The sequence below is a fragment of the Protopterus annectens genome, chromosome 10.part0 (genome assembly GCF_019279795.1).
Source record: "Protopterus annectens isolate FY-2018-M chromosome 10.part0, PAN1.0, whole genome shotgun sequence".
Lineage (NCBI taxonomy): Eukaryota > Metazoa > Chordata > Ceratodontiformes > Protopteridae > Protopterus > Protopterus annectens.
In genome coordinates, this window is record NC_056744.1 from 1,764,699,040 (window position 1) to 1,764,720,065 (window position 21,026).

Consider the following 21,026-nt stretch of genomic DNA (forward strand, 5'->3'; position numbering starts at 1 on the left):
GCCCCACCTATCTTGTTATTTATTCCATACTGTTACATAGTTATTTCATGTGGCACAGAGCTTATAGGGCTTCAGTGTCTACAGCTACCTCTACAGTGAATGACAACAATGGGCCTTGTAAAGTGGACATTGGGACGTGTACTGGGTGGACAACAACAAAAAATTGTAAAACTCACCCCCCAATGCATATAGTTTCTACACACACACACACACACACACACACACACACACACACACACACACACACACGTGCACACACGTGCACACACACACACACACACACACACACACACACACACACACACACACACACACACACACATACACAATACTGTTCTCACACACACACACACACACACACACACACACACACACACACACACACACACACACACACACACACACACACACACACACACTTTTGCCAGGACTGAGATTAAACCCCCTACCTTTCTAGTTATTGCTACTACAGTGTTATTCATTTAGCACACATGCCACAGAGGTACAGGGTCTATGGTGTCCCAGGGTACTTCTAGGGTGAGGAACATCACCAGCCCTTGTAAAGTATGGCAATGGGAGATGTACTGGGTGAGAAATGCCACAAAATATTTTAAACTACAGATATACGCACTTAAGAACACAAATGCACTCACACACATTTGCCAGGACTGAGATAAGAATCCCCACCTAACTAGTTATTTGTACTATAGTGTTACGCAGTTATTACACGCGCCACAGAGCTTAGAGGGCTGAGGGTTGCTCACAGGTACTTCTAACGTGACTGACATCAGCAGAACTGCTAAAGTAGGGCAATGGGAAGTGTACTGGTTGTGAATGGGCTCAAAACCTTTAACCTACAAACACACACACTTTTACATTTGCTAGGATTGAGACTAGAACCCCTACCTAAGGTAAGTATTCGTACTATAGTTTTACACAGTTATTGCACATGTCACAGAGCTTATAGAACTCAGGGCTGCCCTAAGGTACTTCTAAGTGACTAACATCAGCAGGACTGCTAAAGTAGGGCAATGGGAAGTGTACTGGGTGTGAACTGGCTCAAAATCTGTAACCTACAAATACACTTTTACATTTGCCAGGACTGAGATTAGAACCCCTACCTAGCTAGTTATTTGTGCTATAGTGTTCTGCAGTTATCACATGTGCTACAGAGCATATAGGGTTGAGGGTTGCTCACAGGTACTTCTAAGGGGACTGACATCAACAGGACTGCTAAGGTAGGGAAATGGGAAGTGCACTGGGTGTGAATGGGGTCAAAAACTGTAAATTTGTAAACTGCAAACACACGCACACCTTTACATTTGCCAGGGCTGAGATTAGAATCCCTACCTAAGTAGATATTTGTACTATAGTATTATTTGTACTACAGTGTTACACGGTTATCACATGCAGCACAGAGCTTATAAAGGTGAGGGCTGCCCACAGGTACTTCTAAGGTGACTAACATCAGCAGTACTGCTAAAGTAGGGCAATGGGAAGTGTGATGGGTATGAATGGGCTCAAAATCTTTAATCTACAAACACACAAAGCACTTTTACATTTGCCAGGACTGAGATTAGAACCCCTACCTAACTAGTTATTTATACTATAGTGTTATGCACTTGTCGCATGCAAAACAGAGCTTATAGAGCTGAGGCCAGTCCAAAGGTACTTCTACGGTGAATGACATCAGAAGATCTTTTGAAGTAGGGCACACACACACACACACACAAAGGTAGGTGATGTGATGTTACAACCCCCACCTCAGTACCATCAGGCAATGAATCTCATCTTCATGCTGGCACGTGCCAGTGGTTACAACTGGTATGCAACTGTCTGCAGCAGGACATCATTCTCTGCCATTCAGGTTATCCCTGTGTATGACTCACTCTGTGTGTGTGTGTCTCCCTGTGTGTCTCACCCTATCACTGTCTGTCTCTCTCTTCCCCATGCCTATGTGTGTGTATGATTGACATATTGTGATATGTTGCATATATATATATATATATATATATATATATATATATATATATATATATATATATATGTCTTTGAATCACATGCAACAGATGCAGAAATATCACATACGGGCCACCTACAGCTGGCTGTGGGTAATCCTGTCTGATGGGTGTGTGTGGAGACAGTTAGGTGTACATAGCTGTGTGTATCTAAAGACATCTACACAGTACAGATATATATATATATATATATATATATATATATATATATATATATATATATATATATATATATATATATATATAGTCCATTGTGGTTTCAGACATGTGCCTTATTTCTCCAAGTGTAGGAGCATGCCCAGTATAACCTTCTATAGTAAGTGTGGTAATCCATTCCAGGAATAGTTGTAACTCCAGTCCGGGGTGTTGTATGCTATAGCCATACCTTGCAACCTGTTTGTGCAGGATATCTGCTGATAGGCTTCCAATATGAGGAAACAATGGCCCAGACATAGGTGATACTGGCACTATTGCTCTTATTAATGTATGAGTTGCTTGAGTTACAGGGTTTGTTTTAGCAGACATTTTCTGAATTATGTAATGTTTGACACTGTAATGCATTGTGTCATTACCTACTGACAGATATCATCGAATCATCACAGTTATTTACCAGAGAAATTTAAGATGGATGATGCACAGACCAATATTATGAGGCAAAGGCTAGACATTCTTGCACAATCCAGCCAGTTGGGAGGTGTGGCTACAGTCGATTGACTGCTGAAGCTGTGTAAAAGGTCCGGAACCTTGGTGATATACTGGCTGGGGCTCTCCTGGTTGTGCAGTATTCTTCTTACCTGGAAAGTCATATCCTGGTGTGGCCACACCTCTCTACTGTAGAGATTTTCACAGATTATCCAAATTCATGCCTCATATATCTGGTCAATTTCCCTTAACATTGTGGTTTTCTAGCAAGTTTGTTGCAAATCACTCAGGGTTGCAGTCAGGGAATAATGACCGAACATTAGAGTTTCAGACTTCACACTCTTCATGACATCCATGCTACTACACACACCCGCTGTTATTCTATCTCCTTTCTAACATTATGAGAGCATTATTTCAAAAGTGTCCCTATATTTGGGCCTTTATCCCACCATTATTTATGGTTTTGTCCAGATTTCTTGCTCTATGAGGTTGAGAGGTATGCTACTAGCATTTAGTGGCATGGCCTTTCACTTGCATTTTGTTGACTGTGTTATGTTGGTAGTATGGACCCCATGACATTCCCTACAAAGGCACTATGGGTGAGGCATGGGCCTTTTCCAGAGTCCTGTAGGCCATGTGAGACTGATCCAGGCCATATGTAGCAAGGCAGTGTGTTTGGTCACTCATGTTCCCAGCTGCCAAGGAGTGGATTCCCCTGGAGTGACAATGGTAAGTGAGTCAGGTGTTACTGAAAATCACTTTCTGTTCGTATTGATTCATCACTGTGGGTGACAGCAGGATGCTGCTTATAGCTAGGGACATACCTGCAAGGGACACATATTCAGCACGCTGCATCATGTCTGTCTTTTTATAGTCCGTGAGGTACTTCTTACATTATCTACACTGCCATGGACCAGGCTAGTGTGATACCTGTACCTGTTGTGGGGTGACTTGAGTGCATGTGTGATATGGCAGTTTATGGCACCTTCCAAACAAGTAATCGTGACTTTCTCCTTATCCTGCCTGGTGTGTGGCACATCTGTGTGTCTCACAGTGGAGTCTTCTATGAGTAATATGTTGTGTGTATGGTAAGGCCTTAGTGTTTGCAGGACCCCGGTGTGTGGTATATGCATGGTCTGTGGTGTGTAGGTTTGGGAAGTTCTCATGTGTTTTTGCCTCTGAGATGTCCTTTACTTGGGGTTTGATTTGTTGTTGACCTCCACTTATGTGGGTGTGTGTTGTGTATTTGCAGGTGATGCTTACTGACTCCATACACTGCAAGGCACCTATGTTACTGCAAAATATGCTCTGGTGTGCACATTCTCCATTTGTCTGGCCAGTGGTTTCCCTCCCCCTTCTGTGTGTCTCTTTATCCTTCTGTAGTCCAGTCACAGGCTTTGCCCACAGTGGCTGCTGTTATGTATTTGTAATTCTGGTGTGAGCATGGTAAATGCCATAACATCACACACAAGATTGTGGACTACACACCTCTGAGCATACCGGTTTGGCAGGTTGTCCATTATTACACCACTACATCTGCTGGGTCCCTTAGACAGTTTGTGTTACTATGTTATTATGTGGCTACATGTTGGCCTAGTTGTCAAACTGTCACTGAGTCTGACATCTGGACAGGCCCACATATGACAGTCAGACGAAGGCCCACACATGGGGACAGGGTGTTAATGCTGTTCTGCCATACATAGACAATTGGGGAACCAGTTTGTTACTTGCTTGCTTTCTGTTATGGGTGTGACATCTGCTTCTCCACTGTCTGCCATTAATGTTTTGACATGACCTTTTCTTGTTTTGCAAATACTTTGCAGGCAAATGCAATGTTAGGAAGCAGAACAGATATATAAGGCATACTTGTGCTCCTTCTGTGACAATCTGCCATTCCAGGGGTATGGCTGTTGGCCAGTGACATGTTGTCAGTGCTGACACAGTGAGGTGGCAGCCTTTTTGACCTGCCAGTACACTGACCTTCAGGTACCTGCTGTGCTACTAGGCACCATACCTCTCTACATATGAGAGTCAGACATCTGGACAACGCCATGAGTGACTGGGTGACAAAGGCCTAAATATTGGGACCATATTAGCTATTGGCCTTACAAACCTAGAAGGGTGATACAATAACAGATGTTGCATTAGCATGCATTTTCTATAGGATGTGAGATCTGAGACACTACAATCCGTCATTATTTTCTGACTTTAGACTTTCGTGGTTTGTCAGTGATTTGCCACACAACCACTATTTCATGATAGAGACACCACAAATATGATGCAAACCTCTGTATATTCTGCAAAAGGTCTGTACAGTTGGGAGGTATGGTAGGCACTGTGTAGGTTACTCCGACCTGTGTACTGTTCATATTTGTGGCCCCCTGTCCATGACCTGTCCAGCTTACTGGCAGTAATGGAGATTGGCATCTGAACAGTGTGCACAACTCCCACCATAGGTGTGGCTGACATGCAAAAATAGTTGGCACTGTGATTCTTGGAACATGGCTCTGTCTACCACAGTACTGTAACTAGGCCACTAAGACACAACAGCTGGGAGTAAGTGCTGGCCACATCCTAACAGTATTTCCCATGCATATACATAGATCATTGACCCCTGCATATTGTGGACATGCAACAAGTTATCATGTTGATTGGGACAGCCCTGGCAATGTGTGTTCTGCTGCTACTACTCTACATACTTACATGTTACTGCATTTCTATGTGAATATGGGTGTGCGGGGGCACACATGTCAACAGTACACATTTGCTCAGACTGTGCTGATATTGGCTTTACATTTTGGTTCCATTTAGCATAGTATTATGCCTTGTCTTGGGGAATACAGGCATATTACTGGAAACCACAGGTTAGATTGTAATGGCATACAATTGAGTTTTAGATGTCTTACCCTTCAGACTCTTACTGCAAATGCAAGGCCTGCTGTGATATCACTGTGTAAGTCTGTAGGGGGGTATTCCATCATTGTCGCCATTTGTGGGCCTTTGCCAGACATTCCTTTATGGTTTTCTACAGCTGAATTGCTGGGCGAGTCTGAGGGGTGAGAATGGGATCCCCACATTGACATCCATGCATGTGACCTATGACCCCCCCCCTTAGTTGGCCCCCAGCATATACTGCAGTGGGATTTGTCACCTTGGATATTACTGCATAGTGTGGGGAAGCCAGTACTGGCAGACATTTCCTGGTCTCCCACATAGCTGTCAGTTGTCTGCTGCTACCCCAGTAGGCCACCCCATTCCCTTGCATGCATGAGCAATACCATAGATATGGTACCAGAACATACTACGCCATTCATTTATTGTTTAGACGACTGACTTACCTTGTGCCTGTGGCAGTTGTGGGGATGGTGGGTGAGGGCCGACTCTGTCAGATGTATGCAGTACACTGCCTATACAGGGTAAGCTACAGGTAGTGTGATGTGTGTATTATCCATTTTACTGTGTGTGCAAGTTGGAGAGAGGTGTCAGTCCCTGGGTCCCTACAGTGTCAGTGTGTGTGTGCTATGTGTTGCCTTTTTGCCAAAGCCTGGGCATACTGAGCATGCTTCCATCTGCCTACAGGAGCAGGCTCAGGCGCTTCCTCCTCCGAGTCCCTCTGTGCCTGTCGGGTCCTTGGCAATGGTAGGGGGGCTGTGTGGCCCTTTCCAGTGCTGTTCCTGCTGCAGATGTTTCCGCAGGATCATATTGTGCAGCATGGCACATACTATGAGCATGTTTGCACATGTGGCTGGAGAGTACTGCAAGGCTCCACTGCACTTGCCCAGGCTAGTTCTACCTTTTCAGACTGCAATCTCTACTCACCACTTTGAACATTCACTACCTATAAATTGCTGTATCTACTACTGTACTTTTGACTTCTACATTTTGAATTACATTATACTGCTTAACCATGTTTTTGCTGACTTATATGTATGCATATATATTTTGAGTGTATTTGTCTCTTCAAATTATGTATTATCAATGTATATTTCTTAAAGCAACTTGTATACTGTGATACACTATTGTGTCAATTTATGTCAGTTGTGCTTAGCTTATGTCAATTGTTATGTTATTTGTGGAGCTTTTCTCCCCGGGCCGCCACTGAAAAAGGAACTGTGTCCAATGGACTTTCCCAGTTATCAAATGTAAAATAAATAATAAAATAAAATAAATATGTCAAGGCAGTGGAACCGTGACTTGAGCATCCCAAACACATGCTCTATAATGATCCTGGTTTGTGAGTGCGCCCCATTATGGCGTTCTTGAGTGGGTGTGTGTGCATTTATGATGGGTGCCATCATCCACAGCTCCAGTGCATAGCCAGCATTCCCCACCAGATGGCTATACTTGATGTCCCCACTGGCAAATGCCTGGTACAGCTGTGACGAATGCCAGATGTGGGAGTTGTGATAGCTTCTAGGGCTGCCAGCACACACATTCATGATTATTCCCTGGGCATTGCACACAACCTGGCAGTTGATGGAGGGGAAGCCCTTGTGGTTTATGTAGACCCTACCCTGTTCATCAGGTGGTGCTTTGATGTGGATGTGCATGCAGTCTATCACACCCAGTACCGTCAGGTATTCTGCTACATGGTGGAAGAGATGCATATTGCTGCTCCTCTTCTCATAGGTGTTGAGGAAGTAATTGTGCTCACTGGCATGTGGTAGCATGGCATCCAGGAACTGGTGGAGTACCCCTGGATGCAGATGCCTGTGAAACCCCCATGATGTCTCCAGTAGGTCTTTGGAAATTACCTGTAGCTAGTATTCGTAAGGCTAAACATACCTTGGTATTCACTGGGATGGGTTCCCCACTGTTGGCACTGGGTCTGAGTTGAGGCCGGCATAGCTCAATGATTTGCTGAAATATGTCTCTGTCCGCCCTGTAGCACTCTACTATCTCCAGATCATATACCCCTGGTAGGTTACCTTGGGTCTGAACACTCTTCTCATCCTCCTCAGTCTGGGGTGGTTGTCAGCATTATCCTCTTCACCACCCCCATCCTCTAGCACATACTGATAGATCAAAGCAACAGCAGACCCTAACACATTTTTGGTTAAAATTCCCCTGCATGTGTACACCAATGGTGCAAGGTTTGTGGGAAAACCAGACTAAAAGGTGTTTGCACAGTTTATACTGTTGTGCAGCAAATGCTGCCTGTATGATTGGCTGGCTATGATATATTCCACCTGCTTGCTATTTTATTAGTGCTTGATTGCTTTTATTCTATTTGCCTTTTTTTCTTTTTCTCCTTTCCCATTTCCACCCCTTTTAAGCCCTGAGGCACACCACGCAAACCTTGTGCCCAAATGCACAGTCCTGCTATTTCCGGTTTTTTTTTTGTTTTGTTTTAGACCCAGTGCATGCCGCGCAAACTTTTTTAGCTAAAGTAAACACTTTGAAACAGAAATGGCCCTCCTCTGGACATGAACATTCATTTCATGGAATAAATCAATACAGCCTGAGACACACCCCCTTGCTTAGCTGTGCTTAGCTAAGCTCAACTGGGAGCAGTGAAGCTCCAATGTGCTTACACCAAGCATGACACACCCCCTTTTCATGTCAGCTGCTTCTCCTGCTTACACCACTGCCTTATAGCTCCTGCACGGTTAGGTGCAGTTTGGCACTTGTCTCCTTTTGTGATTCAGTAAATTTCCCTCATTAGCACACCCCACTGCCTTAGTCCCTAGTTACAGCGCTACCCCAGAGCCTTTCCCCTTAGCAACCACTGTTCCCTGCTGTTGTTTTGATTCTGCATGCCACATACCCCACTGCCTTAGTCCCTAGTTACAGCACTACACCGGAGCCTTTCCCCTTAGCAACCACTGTTCCTGCTCTTGTTTTGATTCTACATGCCATAGACTATAATGGCAACATGCAGATTTCACTTAAAATTGTCCTGTCACATTTTTTTAAAATTTTTGGCACAATCCCGTTTGTGCGCCGCTGCCCTGTGCTTAAGCGTCCGAGATCGGCCAAAAAAAACCTTTTATTTTTATAATTTTGCAACAGTTTTCAATGCCAATGGCCATATATTTGGCCATTGGCATGCCAAAGGATTATAATACATGCTTTACTTTGTGATGTCATGCCTCTGTTTTGATTTTTGCAGAAATGTATTTGGCTATTAGCTGAATACATTTCTGCAAGCTACACTATTCTGCTACAGATGCCTATCTGCTTACTGGATCACAACTTGACCTCATTTGCATGTTTTTCACCAGCAATTGAGGTCATTAGCATAATCCAGTCATGTCCGTGGCAGAATAGTATTAGCAATCTTGTGCCCTCCAAATGCCTTGTTTACTGGATCACTGAGCGGCCATATTCCATGCAGCAGCTGCTGCAATATTTGCACAAGGCATTTCACCAATATTGAATCTTGGGTTATATATTTTTGCACCGATTCATGTTTTATTCATGTAGAAATATGTTAATCTCATTATGAAGACTATTTCATGCAGCTTTTCTTTGGAATCTTGAATTCACTGATGGGGCAACACTTTGGTCAGTTTTACTTCTGAATACCTCATTCATGACTAATCTGTTGAATTCTGATTTGAGTTTCTTCTTTGTCACAATCCTCACTGCCGTATTGCTACAACTAATCATTTAAATATGAACCAAAGTTAATGTCATTTATTCTCCCTTCTTATAAAAACAGATGACCAGAATGAATATATGACTCCTGACTGACATGTTTGTCAGTGTCCTGGAGGTAACCCCAAATACTGAAATCAAATTAGATTATATTGAAAAAATACTGCACAAACTAGATGTACTCTTGATAAGATGGATAGCTGCATAGTATGCAAACAGGAAGGTATCATACAACAACTAGATAGGTGACATTCTTGGTTACAATCAGGGCGTCCCAGAGAGATCTGTCCTAGGCCCTTACATGTTTTGATTGTATCTTTCAGACCTAACTTTTTCATCTGAGGTGTTCTACAGTCTATATGCAGATAACCTGAAATTGGGTAAACTGATTACATGGGTTACAGATAAGGCATGTTTGCAAAAGAACTTGACTAAATTGACCATTTGGGCACAGGAGAATAATATGCTGATAAATACATCAAAAACTAAGCATATGAGATTTGGGAGACTTAAACTGAAAGGTGAATATTTGATACAGCACACAGTGAAACTGTAGACTCATTTAAGGACCTGGGTATATGGGTAGATTCAGCTAATAGTTTTTCTAATCATATCAACCAATTGGCTAATGATAGTTATAGAACTATAGGTTGTATAAAAAGATTTATAAAGTCTAAGAAATCAAACATAATGAAGTCATTGTTTGTTAGTTACATTAGACCCAAACTTGAGTATGAAATAACAATATGGAAACCCTATAGGAAAACAAGCATGAATAAACTGGAAAGAGTACAGTGGAAATATACCAAGGGCATCCATGGATGTGAAGATCTAAGTTATTATGAAAGCCTAATATATCTGAACTTGTACAGTGTATCTTACAGATATTTAAGAGTAGATCTTATTCAGTTATATAAGGCATTTAGGGACAACTAACTCTGGGAATGTTCGGGGTTATCAAAAAGTACTAGAGAATCATCAGACAACCTATGTAGAAGATTCTATAGGAATGAGAAGTGTACTAATTGGTTCTCTGACAGAGTAGCTGATGCATGGAACAGACTACCAAATTACATTAAAGCAAGTACTAGTTTAGATATTTTAAGAACAGCCTGGATACTTATTATGGGAACAAGTGTTTTGGTATATTGGCAAGATAGACGGGCATTAATGTCCATGCTTGAAATATTTGTATGTATGCCTGGCTGCAGTTTAATTATCCATCTTAATTCTGACTTTTCTGTGTCATTACAAAAGCACCCAGATGTGGACTTAATTTTTCAAGTACTAAGAATTTAAATGTATGTCTGTCACCAAAATCTATTAAATGCTTTGTTAATGCCTTATTGTCATCCCTAATCTGAATATGATATAATAGGAATGAACAAGGGGAACATTTATGCGTGGCCTGTTTAAATGATTATGCTTGTATCGTATTTTGTATAGAATGATACATTGCTATTATGATTGGTTCTTACTTGAATACTAGACTGTGATTGGAGGTTTTTCAGTCAGATGACTTTTTATTTGTAGTTTAAATTTGTGAATGCTATCTTGTTTTATATGGTCTGAAAAAGCAACATCTGAGTTGTGAAAGCGCTTACCCATTTTGTGTATATAAGCTTTTATACAAGTTTTATTAAAACTTTTGCATTTCTCTGCCATGTCTCCATGAGTCCTTCATTTACATTTGGACTATGATGTGTATTATATTTAATTTTGTATATGTATTATGTTTTATTTTGTGAGGGGGAGGGGCGGCAAACACAAAGTCTGCCCCGGGTGGCACAAACTCTAGTCTACGCCACTGCACCAGACACCTGGAACAGCTGGAGAGACCACAGAGGTTTCTCACCAAGAAAATACAGTACCTCCAAAGCATGACTTATATGGATAGACTGAAAGCCCTGTCAGTATACTCTATATCATATAGGCTGCTGAGAGGCAATTTGTGCCTGGCCTGCAGGGCAGTCCCTGACCCTACCCTGATAGATATGCTACATATCCACAAGTCAAATAACACCAGAGTTGCTCACTCTAGGGATCTTAACCTAGACTGTGACACTAACAGACCATGCTGGAAAGACAGATATATCTCCCAAAGATTGGTGCTACTCTGGAATAAATTTCCAATTCACATGAAGCAGAGCTCCTCACTGATGTCATTCAAGCACAACCTGGACAAATGAATGGGAGACTGCAAATTCACCCTGGGGGTGGCACCCATGTCCCTCATGGACAGGGGTAGTCGGTGTTTATCATAGACACACTCTGCAAATTATGTCCATCTAACCAAGGGCAATGGAGGCAACTTGGGATTAACATGGCAAGGCCTATAAGGGCTCTAAAGCCACTAGCCTAGTAACTTCATATGAACCTATAATCCATCTCTCCCATAATTACACCCCTGCCTCTGACATGGATTTTTGCTCTTTTAATTGTGTTTGTTTCAGTTTTGAGCCAGACGGCAAGAAACGATAATATGGTGACTAAAGTTGTTTGTTAGTAGAGGCTGTGTGTCTGAGCACATGTCCCAGGCCATCATAGCTTAGCCAAAGCCAGTATAGCATTTCAGTGAGAGTGAATTGTTTGTGGTCATTGGCTGATTGAGGTTGCCTGGACTACACCTTGAAGTAAGCACCTCATTGGTTCTTTCAAGCTTTTTTTTACAGTTGTTTCAGGTTTCAACTTTGTTACTTAAGAAGTTAACTTGTGACTGTTTCTGCCATTTCATACTGAGTTAATCAGAGGAAGTCGGAGGAAGGGCTCTGAGCTAACTAATCTGTATACAACATTAAGTATCCTGTTTTTTGCTTACTTCTGAGTCATTTATAGCACTTTTATTTTACTCACTGTATGTGAGGTATTAAGTAGAATTTTCTACAATTGTTAAACATCTGGTTGGGTTTTTTGTTATGATTTTTGTTTCCCACCTTCCCTCCCTCTTGGTATCCTGTTTTTATACTTGGTGGCTTTGCAGTTGCCCACCCCTACTATAAATGTGATCTGGGACACTCCTCCCGGTACCAGTCTAGTGTCATTACCTTATTCTACCTATTCCAGGGAGAACATTTGAGAAAGCCAACCCAGTTAGCTTCTGCTCCTCCTTTCCCCTTTCCACTTTACAAAAAAAAAATAAATAAATATATATATATATATATATATATATATATATATATATTTTTTTTTTCTAAGCTTGTTTCCTGCCTTTCCTATAAGTTGTCTAGTCCAGATACAGATTTGCTGTATTCAGGACTGTTTGTAAGCTTCTGAGCCCCCAAGCCTTTCTGTGTTGGAGGGAACCCTTCTAGCTTAATTTTGTTTTTTAGAACTAGCCAGTTTTCTAGTTTCAGCACTCAAATCTGTTTTTTTGAGCTCAGCACTTGTTCAGAACTCATTGTAAGCACTAAATAAGCTACAAATTACTACAGCACTCAACTTTCCTCACTTGTCTAGAGGAAAACAGTTTTTAGTACTTAATAAATAAGCACCTATCCAGGCATGTCTAAAGGTCAGCTCTCAGTGTTTTCTCCTGTCTACCTGATGAATCTGGGCATCTTGGGGCAATGCAGCAATTGCCTCATGTACACAGACAACCCACTCCTCCTACCACCCAACACTACAACCTGTGAGAGATGCACATATATAACCAAACTGGAAGCAAAGCTCTCTTCACCCAAGACTGGACTAGACAGTCAAGAGGAGAAGGTAAGCACTTGCACCACACCACATTCCTCACATAGTCCCTCAAAACCTACACCACCAAAACACACACATAGAAACACAAAACACACACCTACATTCACGGAGGCTCTCAAAAAAAATCTACCCAAGCAACAGGGACCTCCAAAGCAGAAAAGCAAGCAACCTCCACCCCCCAACACAATCCAAATGACACATAGCCCACAGACTCAGTGTACCAGTCAACCACAGCCCATAAGGCATAACAACGTACCCAACACTCTAGTCGTAGGTGACTCTATAGTCCGACACACTGATGTTCCACTCACTAGGCTAAACAAGGAGAAAGTTACTGTCAGCTGCCTGTCAGGTGCCAGGATCCGCCACATAATGCATGCACTCAAGTCACTCCGCAGCAAGTACAAATATGACTCTATCATTGTCCATGTTGGTGTGAATCACCTGAGATGTACTTCCCTGGACTACATGAAAAGTGACATGGAGGAGCTTTCTGATCTTGTAGCCCAGGCAGGTATGACCCTAGCCCTGAGTAGCATCTTGCCATCACCCAGACAAAATGATTGACTTCAACAATTGGCTAAGCTTCTGGTGTCATTCTAAGGGGATCCAGTATCTGTCTGCCTGGGATGACATGATCGACAAACCACAATGCTTTGCCAGAAATGGCCTGCACCTGTTGCCCTTGGGATTCCGGATACTGGCTAAGGCTCTTGCCACCCCTATTGTGCCTTTTTAAGCAAGATTCAAATAACAAATTCACCACCATAACAGGTACAAGCAAGCAAACTCTGAGGGTAATGCTACTTAATGCTAGAAGTCTAAACCTCAAAATGCACTCACTCGAGGCACTCCTTAAAATGGAGAACATCGACATCTGTGCAGTGACAGAGACCTGGTTCAAGGCTCCAGAGAGCATCCCTGCATTACAAGGCTATAATTCATACCACACCTTTCGGCCACCTAACCTGGACCGAAGCACTAAAGGCAGAGGTGTGTCCATATTCATTAAGGATAGCTACACCTCCAGGCTAGTTGCTCAGCATAATGCATCTGAGATTATCCAAGTGCAACTAACTCTGGGCAAGACTGCAATGCAAATTGTAGCTTGCTACAGATCCCCCACCATGACTCAGGATTCCCCACTCCTCATTTCTTGATACACTGGAAAATATTAGGGTACAACCTAACACCCTAATAGTGGGTGATTTCAACTACTCCACCATTAACTGGTAAAACTACTCATGTACCAACTCTTGTGCTCAACGTTTTCTGGAATTCATAAATTCTAATACCTTGGATCAACTTATCCACACCCCCACCAGGGCAGCAATATCCTAGACCTAGTCATTACCATAATGGGCAACAGGTGTTCCACACCAGAGGTCAATTCTTCGTTGGTCAGATCCGACCACAAGCAAATCACCCTAGACATCTACATCCCACCCCCACCCCCATTAGGAAAACCACCATAAAAAAGTTTCTCCAAAGCCAATTTTATGCTTCTTAAGACAGAAGTGGCAAACTTCACGACATCCATGCTGATGGAAAATAGAGATACGACTGCTGAATCCTATACAATTGCACTTTATAAGCACTTACACGAGTGCATGGATTGTGCAATCCCTAACAGAACCAAGATGCTATCCTCCAAAAAAAGGAAGCCAATCTGGTGGTCCCCTGCTATAAACAAACTACAACTGAAGAAAGAAACTGTTGCAAAAAAGAGTAAAATCCCATGATTGGAGGAATGCTGTGGTCAGCCTCAGTAAGAAGCTGAGATCCCTCATAAAATCCTCCAAAGCTAGTTACAAAAACAAAATCACCACTGATTCTAAAGACAACCACAAAGCATTCTATAGCTATGTCAAGAATCTCAATGGCAACACTCAGATCTGCTCTGAGTTACAGCACAATGGCACTAAATATACAGAACCAACTGATATTGCCAACATCCTGGCAGATAGGCTCAGTGCTAACTTTACCCCTCTCTCATCCCCTAAAGAGCCCATCTCTGTACTGGAAGAATGCAAAGTACCTGTAATTACAGCTGCACAGGTAAAAAACACACTCTCCAAAGCCAAGAACACAGCATCCATGGGACCTGACAACATCTCAGGCTGCATTCTACATGAACTACAGAATGAACTGGCACCCCACCTACGTATCATGTTCAATCATAGCCTCACCTTAGGCTTTGTGCCTACTGAATGGTGTACAGCAACGGTTATCCCACTTCACAAAGGGGGAGCCACCACGGACCCCGGGAACTTCTGCCCCATTAGCCTGATGAGACTGGTCTGCAAGGCTATGGAGCGTATCATTATGGAACTTATAAACAATGACATTGGTAATCTCCAAACTCTGGACCCTACCCAGTTCAGGTTTGTAAAAGGCAGATCATGTCTCCTAAACCTGACAGACTTCTTTGAAGCGGTCACCAAAGCCATAGATGAAATTAAGGTGGTACACACAGCCTATCTAGATCTCGCCAAGGCTTTCGACACCATCCCCCACTCTGGAATTATAGACAAACTCACTAAACTAGGTATAAATCCCTATGTCACAAGATGGGTTGCCAACTGTTTCACTGACAGAACCCACACTGTGAAAGTAGCAGACTCTAAATCCAGCTTCAGACCAGTGACAAGTGGAGTACCACAGTGTTCAGTCCTAGGTCCTCTCCTGTTTGGTATCTACTTCTCTGAAATACAGGCTAACACAAAAGGTCCTTGGCTAACAAAGTTAGCAGATGACTGCAAACTAGGTGCCATAATCAAAACTCCTAACGATGTGGACATCCTACAAAAGGGCCTCACTGAGACAGATGCCTGGTGTCAAAGCCATGGCCTCAAGCTCAATGCCAAAAAGTGCATTGTCATCCCTTTTGGTAAAAACGCTGTACCTATGAACTACCACATAGGCAGTAGTCTACTTAACACTGAAAGTGTGATAAGAGACCTTGGAACACAGGTAGACAGTAGTCTTTCCTTTGATAATCATATCACCACAGTAGTCAGGAAATCCTCCTACGTGGCACACCTCATCACAAAAGGTTTCTCATCCAGGAAAAATGAAGTCATTGTTCCCCTCTACTCATCACTCATTAGACCCATTATAGAGTACAATGCCCCTTTTGGTATGTACCTGACAAGACATCTACAACAACTGGAAAAGCCACAGAAATACCTCACAAAGAGGCTTACCAGACTCAAACAGATGCCCTATGCAAACCGTCTCAAAAAACTCCAGCTTTACTCTGTTGCATATCACCTACTCAGAGGCGATCTCTGCCTGACATACAAAGTTATGTCAAACCCAGAGCTGTTGGACATGCTCCATGTAAAGAAATCCAAATCCCTCCGAGCTACACGCTCTAGGGACCTAAACCTTGTCACCACAATAAACAGAACATGCTGGAGGGATAGATTCCTGTCCCAGAGACTTCCCATACTCTGGAACAAACTACCTATCTATATCAAACAAAGCTTCTCATTAGCACTCTTCAAGAAAAATCTTGATGATTGGATGGGAGATAGGAAATTTACCCCGGGGATCACTTCTGTGGCTCTGCTTGACAGGGGCACAGGAAAATAATTTTCTTGGGTGAAAAAAGCCAGAGTATCATTTGGCTAGGCTTATATAGGCCCTAGGGCCAATAGCCTAGTACCTACCTATGAACCTATGAACCTATAAGATCACTTTATTGGCAGATAGCAGCTATACAAGTGCAGCAACTGCTACCAGAGCTCTCAACCTTCCAGCTCCAAAATAAGGAACACTAGGCCTCATAATGAGGAACAAATGGGCAAAATGTGGGGCACACACTAATGGCTTTCTAACATCTTCAACTAAGAAGGGCATATGATGGTTAAAATATTCAGGTTTTATGAATTAATATGATTCCTTTCTATTTACCATGGATGAAAGTTAACAATTCCTAACATTGAATATATGGCAGACCATTTGAATGTGGAACTTGTTGGAACATGAACTTTTTAAGACCCTAAATGAGGTACATTCCTTGTAATGAGGTATACTTGAGAGATGTGACTACAGCTTTTCATAGCTGATGATATATTTGCTGTAATGTCCCTTCTAACAAGCATCCAGGAAGTTGGGTGGGACGCAGTTTGAAATAGCTGCAGGGACCTTGCCACCCTCACTTACATGTATCTCTGTGCAGATGCAGGATGGACCTCAGGTAATAGTTAATGTGCCATTTTTTCTTGGATAATAAGCCTTTATTGAAAAGATCAGCATTATATTAAGTTCTGTGCAGGTTCAAGTAAAGTGTCAATGTTGTTTTAAAGAATTAATCAGCCATGGAGCAAGTTCAACCAGAACTGAACCCCACATCTTCCCTCAGGGAAAGTGAGTGCTAGCTGTTCAGCTTTAAGTTAGCAGTCTTTAAAGAAAATTGGTGAAACTGGTCGCGAAGATGGCAAGTGAGCTCTCTAATCCTGAGAATATTTCCATTTGTGTCAATGGAGAGGATCCCGGTGACAGTGATGACAGTTTGCACTGCCCCCTCTGTCCCAAAATTTTTCAGATCTTGGTTGAGCTGGAGTGTGGCCACAACTTCTGCTTGGAGTGTTTGGAAAAGTTCTGGGACACTGATGAGCAACCCTGTTGTCCATGGTGTATGAAGAAGTGCCCAGACATGAAGTTCTCCATTAATCTAGCATTTAAAGTGGTACATCAAACCCGGGGTTTGAATCTACTTGTGAACTCTAGGGCTTCGGTTTTGGGACACTCAGACACCAGGAGTACCAACATCACACGGCCTGAAGAAACACTGCTCGGTAACAACAGGTAGGAGGTAATAAATCACTTATAGGCTCATAGGTTCATAGGTAGGTACTAGGCTATCTGCCCAAAGGCATTTATAAGCCTAGCCAGAATGTGTTGGCTTTCACCGCCCCCTTAGATTAATTCCCTATGCCTCTGTCCAGCAGAGCCACTGAAGTGATCCCTGGGGTAAACTTCCTATTTCCCATCCACTCGTCAAGGTTTCTCTTGAAGAGTGTTAGTGAGAAGCTCTGCCTAATGTAGATTGGAATCTTGTTCCAGAGTGTGGGAAGTCTCTGGGACAGGAATCTATCCCTCCTGCATGTCCTATTTACTGTTGTGGTGAGGTTTAGATCCCTAGAGCATGTGGCTCGAGGGGATATGGTTTTCTTTAGGTGGAGCATGTCCATCAATTCTGGGTCGGACATGGCCTTGTATGTCAGGCAGAGATCACCTCTGAGTAGGCGGTATGCAACTGAGTACAGCTGGAGTTTCTTCACTCGAGCTGCATAGGGCATCTGTTTGAGGCCAGTGATCCTCTTGGTGAGGTACTTCTGTGTTATTTCCAGCTGTTGCAGGTGTCTTGTAAGGTACATCCCAAATGGGGTGTTGTACTCTATGATGGGTCTGATGAGTGATGCATAGAGCATATACGAACAGCAGTAACTAGGATTTTATTCCCTACCATTAGGAAGGGGGGTAATTTGTACGGCATTGAAAGCGGCTGTTAGTGCCATCCTATTTTTCATATACATTCCCTTTGTAAGACTAGCACTTAAATGTTTAAAAATGTATTGTACTAAGACTGATTTTATCATACCACTTTAATGATCTTCTGTGGTGAGTCTTACAAACACAAAACATCCCTAACAAGTAACAAGTAATTACCCCATTTATCAACATACTGTCCTGTGTACAAGAAGTGAGCACCACGTCTTCCCCAAGTGAAAGTGAGTGTTAGCAGTCCAGCAGGACAAAGTCCTCTAAATCAGGGAAATCTTATACATTTTTCTTTAATTCACTTGCAGCATTAGTCAGAACAACAGACTTTGCTTCAGTGACAGTGTGCATTTTCTGAAATAATAAAACTTAAATGTCTAGCACTACTGACTGACTGTAACTCTGAATGATTTACCAGAAAATGAACCTTAAAACAGAGGTAGGGACACAAAAATTTGGGAAATTTTTGTAAAACTACATGTGAGAAGTACTTTTGCACGTCTCTTCTCATAATCCAGGGCTTTTCCCGGAATCCGCATCTGGCAATTACAGCATTACAGTTATTAGCAAGTAATGCCCATCCTGGTGCAGACAGTGGGTAACAAGGTGTGGGTACGAAGGTCAGCTCCCAACATTAAAGCACTGCCAGGGGGGTATGAAAAGAGCTCTGCCAATCCCCTCCGCTGAGTAAGTCATACCTCTCAACCTCTTACAGCAAAAAATCTGGACAAAAACACAAATGGGGGGGGGGGGCAAAGACCCAAAAATAGTAACACTTTTTAAATATTGCTCTTACAAACTTAAAAAGTTGATTGATTAACAGCTTTTGCATAATCATGCCTTTTCTGAAGGTTATGAAGTCTGAAACTCAAATGTTTGCCATTATTTTCTGACGTTTTAAATTTTTTTTAAATTTTATTGGCATTCAATTACCAGGAAGGTCCAGTGGGCCAGTAAAAGCCCATTTTCAGTGGAGGCCTGGGGACAAAAGCTCCAGGATTAAAATAAATAAAAAAATCATACATTACAAATAAACATTTCAAGAAAAAGAGGGCTGATACAATAACAAAATATAAAAATGAGATTTGCTACAATAACAAAACAATAGTGCAGAATAAAGAAAAAAATATGAATTACATAAGTATTATACACTGTAAGTAAGAGAGAATTTGACAGTTTAACAATGATTAAGGTTAAGTACAGACCAAAAGATCAATTAACAGTGCTAGCCAGGTCTCATTTTGAATGTGATTTACAGATAGTAAGCTATTAGGGTAAGCATGCAGACCAAGAAATGAGTGCAGTGAGGAAGGTTATATTGTGTGTATAGCTGGACTGGTAGAGATGCTGTTTAAGATGGGGTGAAGGGGAAGTGGTAGTTGTTTTATAGGATACAGTAGTAAGTTGAAAGATAGATATGGGGACTTCAGATGATTTGCCAGGAAACCACAATTTTATGAGAAACCCACCAAAAATATGAGACAAAATTTTGGATATTCTGCAAAAATATGGGCAGTTGAGAGGCATGGCTTCTGGTTACAAGGTAAGCGGGGAAAAGTGCATGTTACTTATATACTGGCATGTTAGCTTTTTCCTTTGTCTAATATTAACTAAATATTACACTGGTGTCCAGTTTATTATTAAACAGGAGCAATCAGGTGATAAACTATCTGCCACATTCATGCAAAGTGCAGCAAACAGTTGTTTATTAAACTACTGCAAGTTATAAATATGAAAAAGATAGTCTCTGCCATCCTATATGGATGGATGTTGCATAAATTAAAATTAATTAAGGCCATAGCTCTCAGCTTCTTACCTCCACAACCTGGGAGAAATGCAAAAGTAATCAAGGACAGTAAGACATACTTCTTAAAAATATTAATACTTTAAACTTGAGATGTCAAAGTAATAACAGAAAGAGAATTAACATTCATTTTCTGAAGTGGAAAAAGTATAGAACTATTGTGTGTGTTTTTTTTTAACAAGTCTAATTCATCTCCTTTGCTATCAAAATGTTAAATATTTTGAGGTATTAGAAGGGATAGCACACTGATGCAGCAGATAGCATTGTTGCCTTAGAGGAAGAGATTCCTTGGTTCGATTCTCTGTTGGGTGCCTTCTGTGCAGAGGCTGCATGTACTTTCAGTGTTTGTGTGGGTTTCCTCTGGGTGCTCCAGTTTCCTCCCACATTCCAAAGATGTGAAGTAGTTAGTAGGTGGATTGAATACTCTAAACTGGCCATAGAAGTGAGTGTATATTGTGGAACAACAGCTGCGTCAGGTATGACCACCAGGCAGTGTGAACCTTGGCTCTAGGTGATTGACATTGATGAAGTGACACTGTGACCCCATGTGCTGAAAAGGGAAAAGGGGGTTTAGGATGGATAGGAGAGGCAGAACATCCTTGAAAATCAATAAAAATTCAGAGGTATGCATTAGGATAGTAATTCAGACATGTTTCACCAACTAATATAGACAAAACTAAAGTTAGGCTAAATCAGCTGTTGTGACATTCAACATCATTAGCATTGCACACTCTGACAATCTTGCCAACATG